General features: G+C 46.4%; 1 long non-coding RNA gene across 1 annotated transcript in view; it reads right to left on the minus strand.

Annotated features, from left to right (window-relative positions):
• The window catches only part of LOC141096671 (uncharacterized), a 28571-nt gene extending 14461 nt beyond the window's left edge, over positions 1-14110 (minus strand). Inside the window, exons 1-2 of the long non-coding RNA XR_012233747.1 lie at positions 14017-14110; positions 10621-10757 (exon numbers count right to left, since the gene is read on the minus strand). This is a non-coding gene — a long non-coding RNA (uncharacterized lncRNA). The remainder of the gene's footprint in view (positions 1-10620; positions 10758-14016) is intronic.
• Positions 14111-14665: the final 555 nt, after the last annotated feature.

Consider the following 14665-nt stretch of genomic DNA (forward strand, 5'->3'; position numbering starts at 1 on the left):
AGGCCTCCTCCCATTTCTTGATAAACAAATCATCCTCTACTGGGAAGGTGGGAGTCACACGGACCCTCAAGTCCCTGGGAATCATTTTATTAAGGATATACTTCTCCAAAAATATCTTGTTCCACCATAACTTGGAACATTTGATTACTGAATTTTTTACAGCCATCAGCTTATCGTCACACTCAGAGCTATCAGCACACTGTGTACCGGCCCCACTAGCACCGAGGATCTGATCCAATCGGTTGAGCCATACTTTCTCTTTGGCTCTGTAGTCCATTTCATCAGGAAGAGAACCTGCGCATAACACAGCAAAGTATATATATAAGATGAATCCGATGAACATGACTGGAGGGAAAATTTAAGCAGATTTATACAAAGTGGAGACAAAATCCCACACAACCTCCATGAATAGGGACAGTAAATGACCAACTGTAAGAATATAACCACAAGCAAAAGAAAATCCAGTCGTCAGGTCAAACTAGCAAAATAGGATCAATTTTATTAATGATGAAACATAGCCGTTGAAACCACATGCAAGAAGGCCAGGGTGGGTCTGTCAGAGGCAGGTATGCATAATCATCATATTAATAGAAGTATAACACATCACTCCTCAAAACAGGCACAATGGCAGACATTTACAGGGCACCCAAACAGGTATAAGGGTTTAAGGGGTCCTTCTTCCCCCAGCTCCAGGGGACAGCCATGGGTGCGGCCTTTGCCTATGCTAATCTGTTCCTGGGGCTGTGGGAGAGGGACCTCTTCCTTTCGGGCCGGGTGTTATCGATAGACCACGTCCCTTTTTGGATGCGGTTTATCGATAACATCCTGTTCGTCTGGCAAGGCACGGCCATCGACCTTGCGCAATTCATTGAATGCCTCAACAACAGTGACCTGAATATTACATTGACCTGTGAATGGGACGAAACTAGAATTAATTTTCTGGACATTTCAATCTTTAAAGATCGGTGTGGCAATGTGAGTACGGACATTTTCCGTAAGCCTACTTCCACCAATACATTGTTACACGCTACTTCGTGCCATCCGCGCCACATGGTTGCCTCTATACTGGTGGGGCAGTTCCTCCGCTTGTGACGTTTATGTTCCTCTGATGTGGACTTTGAGCGGCGGGCGGAGGAACTGAAACTTCGGTTTTTGGAGCGTGGTTACAGTAGGCGGATTATTAAGAAGGCCTACCATAGGACAAAGCATTCTACATGCAATCTCCTGCTATATAGAAAGCGGGTTATGGAAACTGATACAGTGAATCAATGTAGATTTCATCCATACTCGGATCGTGTTAGATCCGCGTTAACTAAGGCGTGGCCCATTTTACAGGTAGACCCCATAATTGGGAAATTCCTGCCCAAACGTCCATTAATTACGTTTAGACGGGCTAGGAACCTACCTGATGTCCTTACAAAGAGTCATCACGTGAGCCTGCAGCCACAGACATTTTTGGATATTGTTCCATCTGGGGGTGGTTGTACTCCTTGTGGCCATTGTGTTGCCTGCCCTAACGTGGATAGGTGTAATGATTTTTTTAATTCTAGTGGTACAAGGAATTATAAAATCAAAAAACGGATTACATGCACCACTAGGTATGTCATCTATTTTGCTACCTGCCCTTGTGGGCTAATTTATGTTGGGATGACAACTAGACAATTAAAAGTCCGCATTAGAGAACATGTTTTGGGTATCCAGGCGGCCAACGGACACGACGAGACAACCACTCTCAAAACTATCCCCAAACATTTTAAACAGTTCCAGCAATGCAATAGTACTCTTCCAAGAGTTCGGAGAATTGATGTTTTGGACATTAATATCAGGGGTGGTAATTTATCCAAATGCCTTGGTCAATGAGAAAGTAGATGGATTTGGACTCTCCATACTGTTCAGCCATTGGGACTGAATGAAAACCTCAGCTTTTCGCCATTTCTCTAGTTTTCGGTCCACTGTGTTTAGCTGTTTGTCCGCATCCAAGACTTTTATTTGGTTTTAAATATGTGTTTGTTTGTTTTATAGTTTTGTATTCCATTGATTACGATGTATTGTACCCGGATATCTTCATGGGTGTCCACCAACTTCCTGGCTTATTCTGCAATCGTCGCTGCGTCTGCTACTTATGTTACTATTCCCTGTTTTTTCAGGGTTATTTATGCCTGTATCTATTCATGGCCTCTAGTATGTTTTGTAATGTTTGTGCTTTTAACATACATACATGTAAGCACATTTTGTGGTATACACTGGTATACATTGATTGTAACCCCTCTGGGCCATTATATTAGATTGTGGTTGGAACACTACTGGCTCAGTTTTGATATACATACTTACTTTTTTATATTTATATACTGCCTAATAAATTGGATTATATTGTTGAACTACTTTGACCTATGTGAGATGATATGTAATTTTCTTAGTGTGTATATTGATGCTGTACCATTTACAGTTGGTTGGGGGTTTTCTGTATATATCATTATATATGCCTGGTGGGCCTTGGATGATGGGGGATTGTATTTATGATATGTGGTGATAAATTTTCTTCTGTTCAACACTACACCAGTTGATAGGTTAATATTGTGTTGGGAGCACATATTGTCATCATTTTGCGTTATTATGCCCTTAATAATATGGCCATATTTATATATTAGACTAGCTGAAGAGCCTGGCGCTGCCCGGGCATAGTAGCTAACTGTGGTTAGTTATAACAAATTATAATTATCCTCCATCCCATAGTCCCATGCCCATATACCCATCATACATATCCACCGTCCCATAGGCACATGCCCATATACCCGTCATACATATCCTCCATCCCATAGTCGAGTGCCCATATACCCATCACACATCCTTCATCTCATAGTTCCGTGCCCATATACCCATCACACATCCTCCATCCCATAGTCAACCATTATGACATCATAATGAGCGGCGGGGCTTGATGACATCAGCGTCGCCATGACAACAATTGTGACATCATAATTAGGGGTGGGGCTTGATACGCAAACACTGTTTCCCCATTATGTAGATAGGGGCATTATGACATCATAATGAGGGGCGGGACTTGACACGCGCACACTTTATCCCCAGTATGTAGACAGGGGCAAAATTGTTTAGTGAATTGGAACGCGCTGGGTTAAAATTTCACCTCACAACATAGCTTAGGAAGCTCTCGGGGTCCAGACGTGTGACTGTGCCAAATTTGGTGGCTGTAGCTGCGATGGTGCGGATGCCTATCCCGGACATACACACACATACATATATACATACTTTGAGCTTTATATATTAGATTTACTGGAGATAGATCTACTTATAATGGTATATTGTGTAGCTATGTACTGGCCGTCTATAAATGGTGCATACTTGATACCTGTTCATTTTCTATCAGCACTCACTATGGTGCACTTTCGCTTTAATTGTATTGCGCTTGCGCCCTATGGTGCTATGTAAGATGCGGCCATAGTTTCCTATTTTATATCCGTTACTGTATGCAGCTACTTGGTGGGCCATGCTGCTTATAGTGCATATATGGTGTGTCCTGATGATCGCCCACACTTTGCCAGTACTTGTTATGGTGCGTCCTGCATTCCATTGCAGCGCGCTTGCGCTCTGGTCTTGTTGTGGCGGCCGTTTCGCAGCTTGGCGGTGCGCTGGCTTCTGGGTCACGTGGGGGCCCACGTGGCTCCTACTCTCAGCTGCCCGCATGAGCGCGATCCGGCGAACGTGACGTCATTGGGGGGCCACGCTGCTGTAATGGACATATCCGGGGTATGTACTATTTAAAGACCATGTATACAACTTGGAACTTATGCCCCTTGATAAAGGCACACCGAAACGTGCGTCGGGGCGGGTGGTGCTGTCTGGCAAGGCTGCTTCACTCCCTATCAGTTATTTGTATAAAGTCTAATCACAATGGTGCGCTATTTGCGCTAATAGCTCATTGTGTGACTATGGTTAGGCTTTTCTTTGGCATGTATACCTGTTTGGGTGCCCTGTAAATGTCTACCATTGTGCATGTTTTGAGGAGTGATGTGTTATACTTCTATTAATATGATGATTATGCATACCTGCCTCTGACAGACCGACCCTGGGCTTCTTGCATGTGGTTGCAACAGCTATGTTCCATCTCCAGCCCTACTGTATGCTCCTTTGTCTGTACAATTTTTAATATACATTAATAAAATTGATCCTATTTTGCTAGTTTGACCTGACGACTGGATTTTCTTTTGCTTGTGGTTATATTCTTTCAGTTGGTCATTTACTGTCCCTATTCATGGAGGTTGTGTGGGATTTTGTCTCCACATTGTATAAATCTGCTTAAATTTTCCCTCCAGTCATGTTCATCGGATTTATCTAGTATGACGGTATGTCTGACGGCGAGTGGGCCCTCTCTCCGGCAGAGACACTTTTGCATACTATGAGGGGCCCTGTGCCACTGCTGTCGCCCACGAGTAGGACCCCCCCACCTGCTTAGGGAACCGACACTTTCATCTGCACCTTCCTCTGTGTCACCGTGTAAGGTGGTATAGTATGCAGGAAGGGGCACCTGAATTTCATCAGTGTCACATTCTGGCTCTGTAGAGTGTGAGGGGAAGGGAATGCTGTGTGTCATTGTACCAGCAGAATCATCTAGCAGTGGCTGTGCATCAGTGCACTCCATCTCCGATTCATGTTGGACTGGGGAATTTAGAATTTCACTTGATAACACAGGCATGGCCTGTGAAAAGAGCTCAATGGAGTAATCTGAAATGTGGGCTGCCGCATCCTTCACTTTTAGTGTGGGTGAAAGTGACAAGGAAAGGGGTGGTTCCTGACCAGAAGCCTGCACTGACGACTCTGTGCTTGCAGTTTTTATAACGTCAGAACAGGATGCAATAGAGCTGGAGGCTGTTTCGGCAATGTAAGCCAAAACCTGTTCCTGATGCTCTGGCTTTAAAAGCAGTTTACCTACTCCCAGAAAAGGGAGCCTTAAAGGCCTTCTTGTGCCAGCTGATAACGCAGGCTCAACACCTCCTGCATTAGCTGCTATTGTGCTTTTGGCAATACCAGCAGATGCACCACCACCACCACCACCACCATCAGTACCAGCTGGCCCCCCCACACCCATGTCCACCGCCTCTTCCACCATACGTAATAATTTTTGTGAAAATGGACTAAAAATACCAGCAGATATATGGTACTGTTTCAGAAGTGGACAGCTCTATACAGTTTAGGGATAATTGCAAATCTCTGTATATATTTCACGAGTCAGACACAGATGGTCACAGGCTCAGTATGGATTAGACAATAATATAAAAATTTGCAAAAGGGTACAGTATCACTAGATATAAGGTATATATAGTATAGTTTAAACATACTTAATCTCCGTATACATTTCAGGAGGCAAACACAGACGCTCTCAGGCCCAGTATGCATCCGACAACAGTATCGAAAGTTGAGAAAGGGTACGGTCGCCACAGAGGTACTGCACCTCATCCAAAGGTGTGGTAACCCACCCTCAGGTAAGGAGGGATCACCACTTAGGACTCCTAACCCTGCACTCAACACACACTAGTTAGTCAGTGCTTTCTGGGTGTACCCGGCAGGAGGATGGCCTCATCCCAAACTGACTAGGAAAGGGTGATGGGGGTTAGCGTGGAAGGTAGGTACAGTGGGAGGAGCTTTGGTAGTGGAGTGATTGTGGGCATCCAATCAGAGAGAGCAAGCTGACAGTGGATGGGTGGAGCTAGTCTGAGGTAAATGGATCTTTCAAGAGAGTTGTCAGTCGGTGACAGGACAGAGTAAGAGCAGGATAGCTGTGAGAGGGCTGAGGGTCAGAGAAGAGAGAAGAATCTTGTCCAAGCTCATAGACTGAAAGGAAGGGGTCCTTGGGGCACGGGAAGTGCAATAAGCCACCTGTGAAGCCCGTTTCTGGAGAAGGAAGGACCAGGCCTCGTTGGGGAAGGTGGCTCCTGAAGGTAGTGGAGAAATACAGGGCTCAGCTAGAAAGACGGAGGCTGAGGTAGCTTTAAGTGCCTCAGTCGCAGACGCATTCAATACTCAAAAGGCAGCAGTTGGAATAAAGGATCCCGGAGCCTGACCCACACCGCCCGATGTGATCCGTGGCTGCCGGCTTGGGACACTGTTTGCGAAGGCGCACAGCAGGAAGGAAGGGAAAGATTAGCGCAGAGACACGGCATAGAAAGGATACACAAGGAGGAGTCTTGAACATGTGTTCATGATCTACCTTGAAGTTTGATGGACCCCTCCCTCGGATGACACAGTACCAATCGTGTCATCATGCGCACAAAACTTTAGAGGAAAAACTTAAAAACTGCACCCAACTGTGTCCTTGGTGGCTTTTACAACTCGCCTGCCTCACACGCTACACTCACCATTACCTTCAATGGCTCACAAACACCATCTCAACTGCCCTGGGATACAGCTCTGCCCGTGGAGAGCTTCATCATCTTGGCTGCTTTAACACCGGCCCAGAGGATCTGCATTGCTGCGTCGGCTACCCTAGCCAAGTACCACGGGTGGCGTCACGATCCCCCTTTTCCAAATTATCATACCATCATCCCCCTCATCTGAACTATCATCTTCTTTATTGGACACCCAGGGCCACGGACCGGGTCCCAATCACCACGGTGACACACTTCCCCCTTAAAAGAGCCTAAAAGGCCCGGTACGGAGTAACCCCCGGCCCTGCATGGCATTTCATTTTAACACCAGATAACAGGGATATATTGTATAGTTTCAACATTATAAAGCTATGTATATATTTGAGGAGGCAGACACAGACGCTGTCATGGCCAGTATGGATTCGACAACAATCTAAAAAGTTGAAAAAGGCTACAGTATCACCAGATCCAAGGTATATATAGTATAGTTTCAACATTCAAAATATCTGTATTTATTTCAGGAGGCAGACACAGACGCTCTGAGGCCCAGTATGGATTACACAACAATATAAAAAGCAGTAAAAGGGGAATGGATCCCAGGCGTACTGCTGTATACAGTGTTGGGGTCATTTGGCGATCTACATATATAAAGGTATTTCAAGAGTAGCACACAGCCTCTCACAGGCTCAGTATGGATTACACAAGAATATAAAAACTTGAAAAAGGTTAATGTTTTACAATCATTCAGCTACATACAGTGTTGTGTCATTTTAAATATCCTTATATTTTAGCAGAGTAAGACACAAACTCTCACAGGTTCAGTATGGATTACACCCGAATATAAAAATGAGAAAAAGTGAAATGTATTCGAAACGCACACCAGTATACAGTGTTGGAGTACTTTGAAATCTTTGTTTATATTTCAGTGTCAGTCTGCCAGTCCAGACTCTCTGCTAGAGGAAGGTAGATGGATAAAAGTACAGACGTAAAGTCAAGTGATTTTAGATGTTTTTGAATTAGTAATCACGGGAAAACCTCCTGGGAGAATCCGCAGAGGCGATGCTGGCCCTCAATAACTTTAACTGTGGATGCAGCTAAAACACAAATTAGTGAAGAAAGGGTTGCTGTATCGCAGTAGCGTCAATCCCATCACAGTAACTCGTCTCCATCAAATTGTGATCACAGGGAGAGCTGTAGACATGGTCCTCACTGCCTATCATGATCTGTCTGGTCACTTTGGAGTGCAAAACACAAGCCACAGGCCGTAGGGGATTCTATTGGATTGCCATGAGAGGAGACATTGAAAAATGGTAGCAGGAATGTCACACGTCTGTGACTATGAAAAATGTGAAAGGTGATCATAAAGAACCACTGCATCTGATTGGGAGTTGATGTCCATTACAAATGGTAGCCATTGGTAATCTCAAGGTAGAGGCCAGCAGCACAGGACCTAGCTACATCTTATCCATCATCGATCAGTACACCAAATTTGTAGTGGCTGTCCCTGTGACAGATTTAACTGGCCAGACTACACAGCCGTGGAGCATGGAGAGGTAAGTATTGCAAGTGCTGTGTCCCTGAGCAAGCAGGGGGGAACCACTCATGGGCGCCGGTACTGGCACAGGGCCCCTCATAGTACGCCAGTGTGTCTGATGGTGAGTGGGCCCCTCCACCATCAGGTACACTTTATTGTACTATGAGAGGTCCTGCGCCAGTCCCGTCCTCCAAAGGGTGGGGCCACACACCTGTTCAGGGCAACAGCACTTGCCCGGGTGGGGCAGGTGGTGACCCTGGGCCTAGGGTGGGGGGGCAGCCCATTTCAGGTGGTTTAAAAAATGGCATATGTGTAGGCTGGACTTTCAGCTGCTGCAAATGGAGGAATTGGAGAAGTCAGAGGAAGAGGACAAAAGCGAGCCTTTTTTTCTGGCAACCTATGTGTTATCAGGGGAGGGTGGGACAAAATCTTTTGAAACCCATGCATGGTTCATTTTAATGAAGGTTAGATCATCAACATTTTGGGTCGACAGATGGGTCCTTTTTTCTGTCAGGATTGATCCAGCAGAACTGAAGACTCTTTCAGATAGCACACTAGCAGCAGGGCAAGCGAGCTCCTGTAAGGCATATTGTGCCAATTCAGGCCATGTGTCCAGTTTTGAGGCCCAATAATCAAAGGGGAATGACCTGTGAGGGAGAACCTCGATATGGGAGAAGTAGTTTGTAACCATAGTTGACAACTGCTGTCTCCTGTCACTTGCAATCGATTCTGTATTAGCTGTTGTGTGCGCGGGACTTGAGAAATCAGACCACAACATGGTCATGAAACCCCTGTCTCCAACGCCAGTTTGGCTGTGTGCACCACGAGCACCTCTTCCATTTTGCCCACTATGGCTCGCGGGAGAACAGGCTCCGCTGCTGTGTGCTGGGAATGCCTAAAACCACCTGTTTACCAGAGTTGCTTGTTTGTTAGCCAATATTAGCTCTAGGTTCTCCTGTGGCATGATGTTGTGTAATTTGCCTTTATAGCGTGGATCGAGGATGCTGGCCAACCAGTAGTCATCATCCCTCATAATTTTGGCAATGCGGGGGTCCCATTTTAGGTTCCGCAAGGCATAGTCACACATGTGGGCCATTGTTACAGGTGGAAATGCTGCACTGCCAGTGGTGGGTGGAGGAGCAATTTCTGGCAAATCCACATCCCTCCTGTCATAGACACTGCTCTACACTTGCTCACAGAGCCAGTGCGAGTGTCCTGAGTACAGAAACAGTGCTAAAAGATACCTGTGGAGCAGGGCAGCAGAAGTGACAATGTGTGCTTCAAACTATTAGTCTCAGGGTCCAGTCAGCGCCGGAAAGTAAAGAGGCACAGGACCTGCGGACACTGAAATTAGCAAGCTGGCACAGGACCTATGGTCAGGTGACTGCAAGGGGGCGGGGCTTAGTGGCCTGCTTTCAGATATGACAGGACACCATAGAACAACTCAGAGTCAGGCAAAACGGAGGTCACAACAATACGGGCAAACGAGGCAGAGGAGGGACAAACAGATGGGTAGTCAGACAAAGCCAAAGGTCATACACAAGAGGGCGACGTGGTAGCAAGGGGACGAGCAGAGAGAAGTCGGGTCACAAGCAGAGAGTCATACACGAGAGGTAGCGCAGTACAAGAGGGCCAGGCAGAACTCGTAACAGGGACAGAACCGGATCAAAACCAAACAAGCAAGATATCAGGCACAAGGCACACGTACTCACAAGGTCAGCTAACTCAGCCGAGGGCAGGAGTATAGCTGACACCGCACCTAGGTCCAGTGAGCATTAAATAGCCGCCCTCTGCCAGAGAGAGGTGGAACAATTAACCCCCAGTCTGATCAGGATGGGCCAAAGCAAAACCCCATCCTGGATCATGACACCTCCAGTCACGCACAAACCCTGTACCTGACCTTGGCACGCCCACATGTTCTCTTGCCCCCCTGAGAAGCATCCTCCTCCCAAAAATAATCATCCCCCTCATCCTCCTCCTCATCTTTCTCTTCTTCCTCCAACTCGTCCACGCCAGTTCCCTGACCAGACAATGACTGACTCATCAAGGCTTCCCTCCTCATCCTCCTCCTGTTGCTGCTCAGCTGCAGACGCCTGATCCTTGATGTGCGTCAAAGTTTGCATGAGCAGACGCATAAGTGGGATGCTCTTGCTTATGATGGCGTCATCTGCACTTACAAGCCGTGTGCATTCCTCAAAACACTGAAGGACTTAACAGAGGTCTTTCAGCTTTGACCACTGCACACCTGACAATTCCATGTCTGCCCTCAAACTGCCTGCCCGTGTATCCTCCCACAAATGCATTATGGCCTGCCTCTGTTCTCACAGCCTTTCAACCATGTGCATGGTGGAGTTCCATCTTGTATCAACGTCTATAATTAGTCGGTGCTTGGGGAGGTGGAGCAATCGCTGCAGTTTCTGCATAGGACTGGAGTGGACGTTTGAGCGACGGACGTGCAAGCACAGTCTTTGCACCTTATGGAGCAAGCCTGTTAACTCCAGATAATTATTGAGGAAGCACTGCACCACCAGGTTCAAGGTGTGAGCCCGGCAAGGTATGTATGTGAGTTTTGAAAGGGCTATGGTTGCCACAAAATTCCGCCCAGCCATGACTCAGTTTGTCCATGCAAGTAGTCGGCCAGTACCTCCGCGCTGTGTCTACTGTCACCCAAATACATCATTTTTAAAACAACCTGCTGCTGCTTACCACTAACTGTTCGATAGTGGGACACCTCATGTGCAACACTGACAGATGTGGATGGAGTGCTCGTGCGACTGCGCTCTGTCGATGAGCTTTCACTTCTGGAGGAGGAGGAGGATCGAACGCCTACAGCCAACTGTTTCCTACAATTAAAAAAATCCCAGAAAAAGGAGTTAAAACTAGATGATAAAAATAATTAAAGGCATACTCCAATAAAACTTGTAAACAAAAAAGAAAGAATAAGGAGCATCTAACACCATATACAAATAGTATTTTATTGAATATATTAATAAATTATAAAAAAAAAATCTCATTATTATTTATATAAAAATTTATTTTAAAAATGTGAAGGACACAAGACAAAAGGTCCGACACAGTTACTATAATTACAGATCAGGGAGACAACCTCACAATATCTCTACATATACCAATAGTGCCAAACATATAGAGTCATTTGTGCCACTTTAGATATCTAATATATAAAGCTCAAAGTGTGTATGTATGTGTGTGTGTGTGTGTGTCCGGGATAGGCATCCGCACCGTCGCAGCTACAGCCACAAAATTTGGCACAGTCACACGTCTGGACCCCAAGAGCATCCTAAGCTATGTTGTGAGGCGAAATTTTAACTCTGCGCATTCCAATTCACCAAACAATTTTGCCCCTATCTACATACTGGGGGAAAAAGTCTGTGCGTGTCAAGCCCCGCCCCTCATTGTGATGTCATAATGCCCCTATTTGCATACTGGGGAAGCAGAGTGTGCGTATCAAGCCCCGCCCCTCATTATGATGTCACAACGGTTGCCATGGCGACGCTGATGTCATCATAGGTCGCAAGCCTCGCCGCCGCTCATTATGATGTCATAATGGTTGACTATGGGATGGAGGATGTGTGATGGGTATATGGGCACTGGACTATGGGATGGAGGATATGTATGACGGGTATATGGGCACGGGACTATGGGATGGAGGATGTATGATGGGTATATGGGCTCGGGACTATGAGATGGAGGATATGTATGATGGGTATATGGGCATGGGACTATGGGATGGATAATATGTATGACGGGTATATGGGCACGGGACTATGGGATGGAAGATGTATGATGGGTATATGGGCACGGGACTATGGGATGAAGGATGTGTGATGGGTATATGGGCACTCGACTATGGGATGGCGAATATGTATGATGGGTATATGGGCATGGGACTATGGGATGGAGAATATGTATGATGGGTATATGGGCATGGGACTATGGGATGGAGGATGTGTGATGGGTATATGGGCACTGGACTATGGGATGGAGGATATGTATGATGGGTATATGGGCACTCGACTATGGGATGGCGAATATGTATGATGGGTGTATGGGCATGGGACTATGGGATGGAGGATGTGTGATGGGTATATGGGCACTGGACTATGGGATGGCGGATATGTATGATGGGTATATGGGCACTCGACTATGGGATGGCGAATATGTATGATGGGTGTATGGGCATGGGACTATGGGATGGAGGATGTGTGATGGGTATATGGGCACTGGACTATGGGATGGAGGATATGTATGATGGGTAAATGGGCACGGGTCTATGGGATGGCGGATATGTATGATGGGTATATGGGCACTCGACTATGGGATGGCGAATATATATGATGGGTGTATGGTCATGGGACTATGGGATGGAGGATGTGTGATGGGTATATGGGCACTGGACTATGGGATGGCGGATATGTATGATGGGTATATGGGCACTTGACTATGGGATGGAGAATATGTATGATGGGTGTATGGGCATGGGACTATGGGATGGAGGATCTGTGATGGGTATATGGGCACTGGACTATGGGATGGAGGATATGTATGATGGGTATATGGGCACGGGCCTATGGGATGGCGGATATGTATGATGGGTATATGGGCACTCGACTATGGGATGGCGGATATGTATGATGGGTATATGGGCACTCGACTATGGGATGGCGAATATGTATGATGGGTGTATGGGCATGGGACTATGGGATGGAGGATGTGTGATGGGTATATGGGCATAGGACTATGGGATGGAGGATCTGTGATGGGTATATGGGCATGGGACTATGGGATGGAGGATTTGTGATGGGTATATGGGCACGGGACTATGGGATGGAGGATAATTATTATTTGCTACAACTAACCACAGTAGTTAGTTACTATGCTCGGGCAGCGCCGGGCCACTCAGCTAGTCTAATATATAAAGCTCAAAGTGTGTATGTGTGTATGTGTGTGTGTATGTTTGTATGTCCGGTATAGGCATCCGCACCGTAGCAGCTACAGCCACAAAATTTGGCACAGTCACACGTCTGGACCCCGAGAGCGTTCTAAGCTATGTTGTGAGGCGAAATTTTAACCCTGCGTGTTCCAATTCACCAAACAATTTTGCCCCTATCTACATACTGGGGGAAAAAGTGTGCGCGCATCAAGCCCCGCCCCTCATTGTGATGTCACAATGCCCCTATTTGCATACTGGGGAAGCAGTGTGTGCGTATCAAGCCCCGCCCCTCATTATGATGTCACAATGGTTGACTATGGAATGGAGGATGTGTGATGAGTATATGGGCACCGGACTATGGGATGGAGGATATGTATGATGGGTATATGGGAACGGGACTATGGGATGGAGGATGTGTGATGGGTATATGGGCACTGGACTATGGGATGGAAGATATGCATGACGGGTATATGGGCACGGGACTATGGGATGGCGGATATGTATATGGGCACGGGACTATGGGATGGAGGATGTGTGATGGGTATATGGGCACTGGACTATAGAATGGAGGATATGTATGACGGGTATATGGGCACGGGACTACGAGATGGCGGATATGTATGATGGGTATATTGGCACGGGGCTATGGGATGGAGGATATGTATGATGGGTATATGGGCATGGGACTATGGGATGAAGGATGTGTGATGGGTATATGGGCACCCGACTATGGGATGGAGGATATGTATGAAGGGTATATGGGCATGGGACTATGGGATGGAGAATATGTATGATGGGTATATGGGCATGGGACTATGGGATGGAGAATATGTATGATGGGTATATGGGCATGGGACTATGGGATGGAGAATATGTATGATGGGTATATGGGCATGGGACAATGGGATGGAGGATGTGTGATGGGAATATGGGCACGGGCCTATGGGATCGTGGATATGTATGATGGGTATATGGGCACGGGACTATGAGATGGAGGATAATTATAATTTTCTATAACTAACCACAGTTAGTTACTATGCCTGGGCAGTGCCGGGCTCTTCAGCTAGTACATATATATACGTATAGCATATGCTAAACTAGCATCCACACACAATCTATTTGAACAGTCTAAATAGTATAAAAGGTCTCACCCGAATGTATCTGTGTAACCGGTCACACCAAGCAGCCCCAACACGTGTTTCGCTTGGGCTTCCTCAGGGGGCTGTGCATAAGTCTATGTGTTCAGTCATATATATATATATATATATATATATATATATATACACTCACTGGCCACTTTATTAGGTACACCATGCTAGTAACGGGTTGGACCCCCTTTTGCCTTCAGAACTGCCTCAATTCTTCGTGGCAGAGATTCAACAAGGTGCTGGAAGCATTCCTCAGAGATTTTGGACCATATTGACATGATGGCATCACACAGTTGGCGCAGATTTGTCGGCTGCACATCCCTGATGCGAATCTCCCGTTCCACCACATCCCAAAGATGCTCTATTGGATTGAGATCTGGTAACTGAGGAGGCCATTTGAGTACAGTGAACTCATTGTCATGTTCAAGAAACCAATCTGAGATGATTCGAGCTTTATGACATGGCGCATTATCCTGCTGAAAGTAGCCATCAGATGTTGGGTACATTGTGGTCATAAAGAGATGGACATGGTCAGCAACAATACTCAGGTAGGCTGTGGCGTTGCAACGATGCTCAATTGGTACCAAGGGGCCCAAAGAGTGCCAAGAAAAAATTCCCCACACCATGACACCACCACCACCAGCCTGAACCG

This window comes from Dendrobates tinctorius, unplaced genomic scaffold (genome assembly GCF_039654945.1).
Source record: "Dendrobates tinctorius isolate UK_male_01 unplaced genomic scaffold, ASM3965494v1 ptg000077l, whole genome shotgun sequence".
In the NCBI taxonomy this organism is placed as follows: domain Eukaryota; kingdom Metazoa; phylum Chordata; class Amphibia; order Anura; family Dendrobatidae; genus Dendrobates; species Dendrobates tinctorius.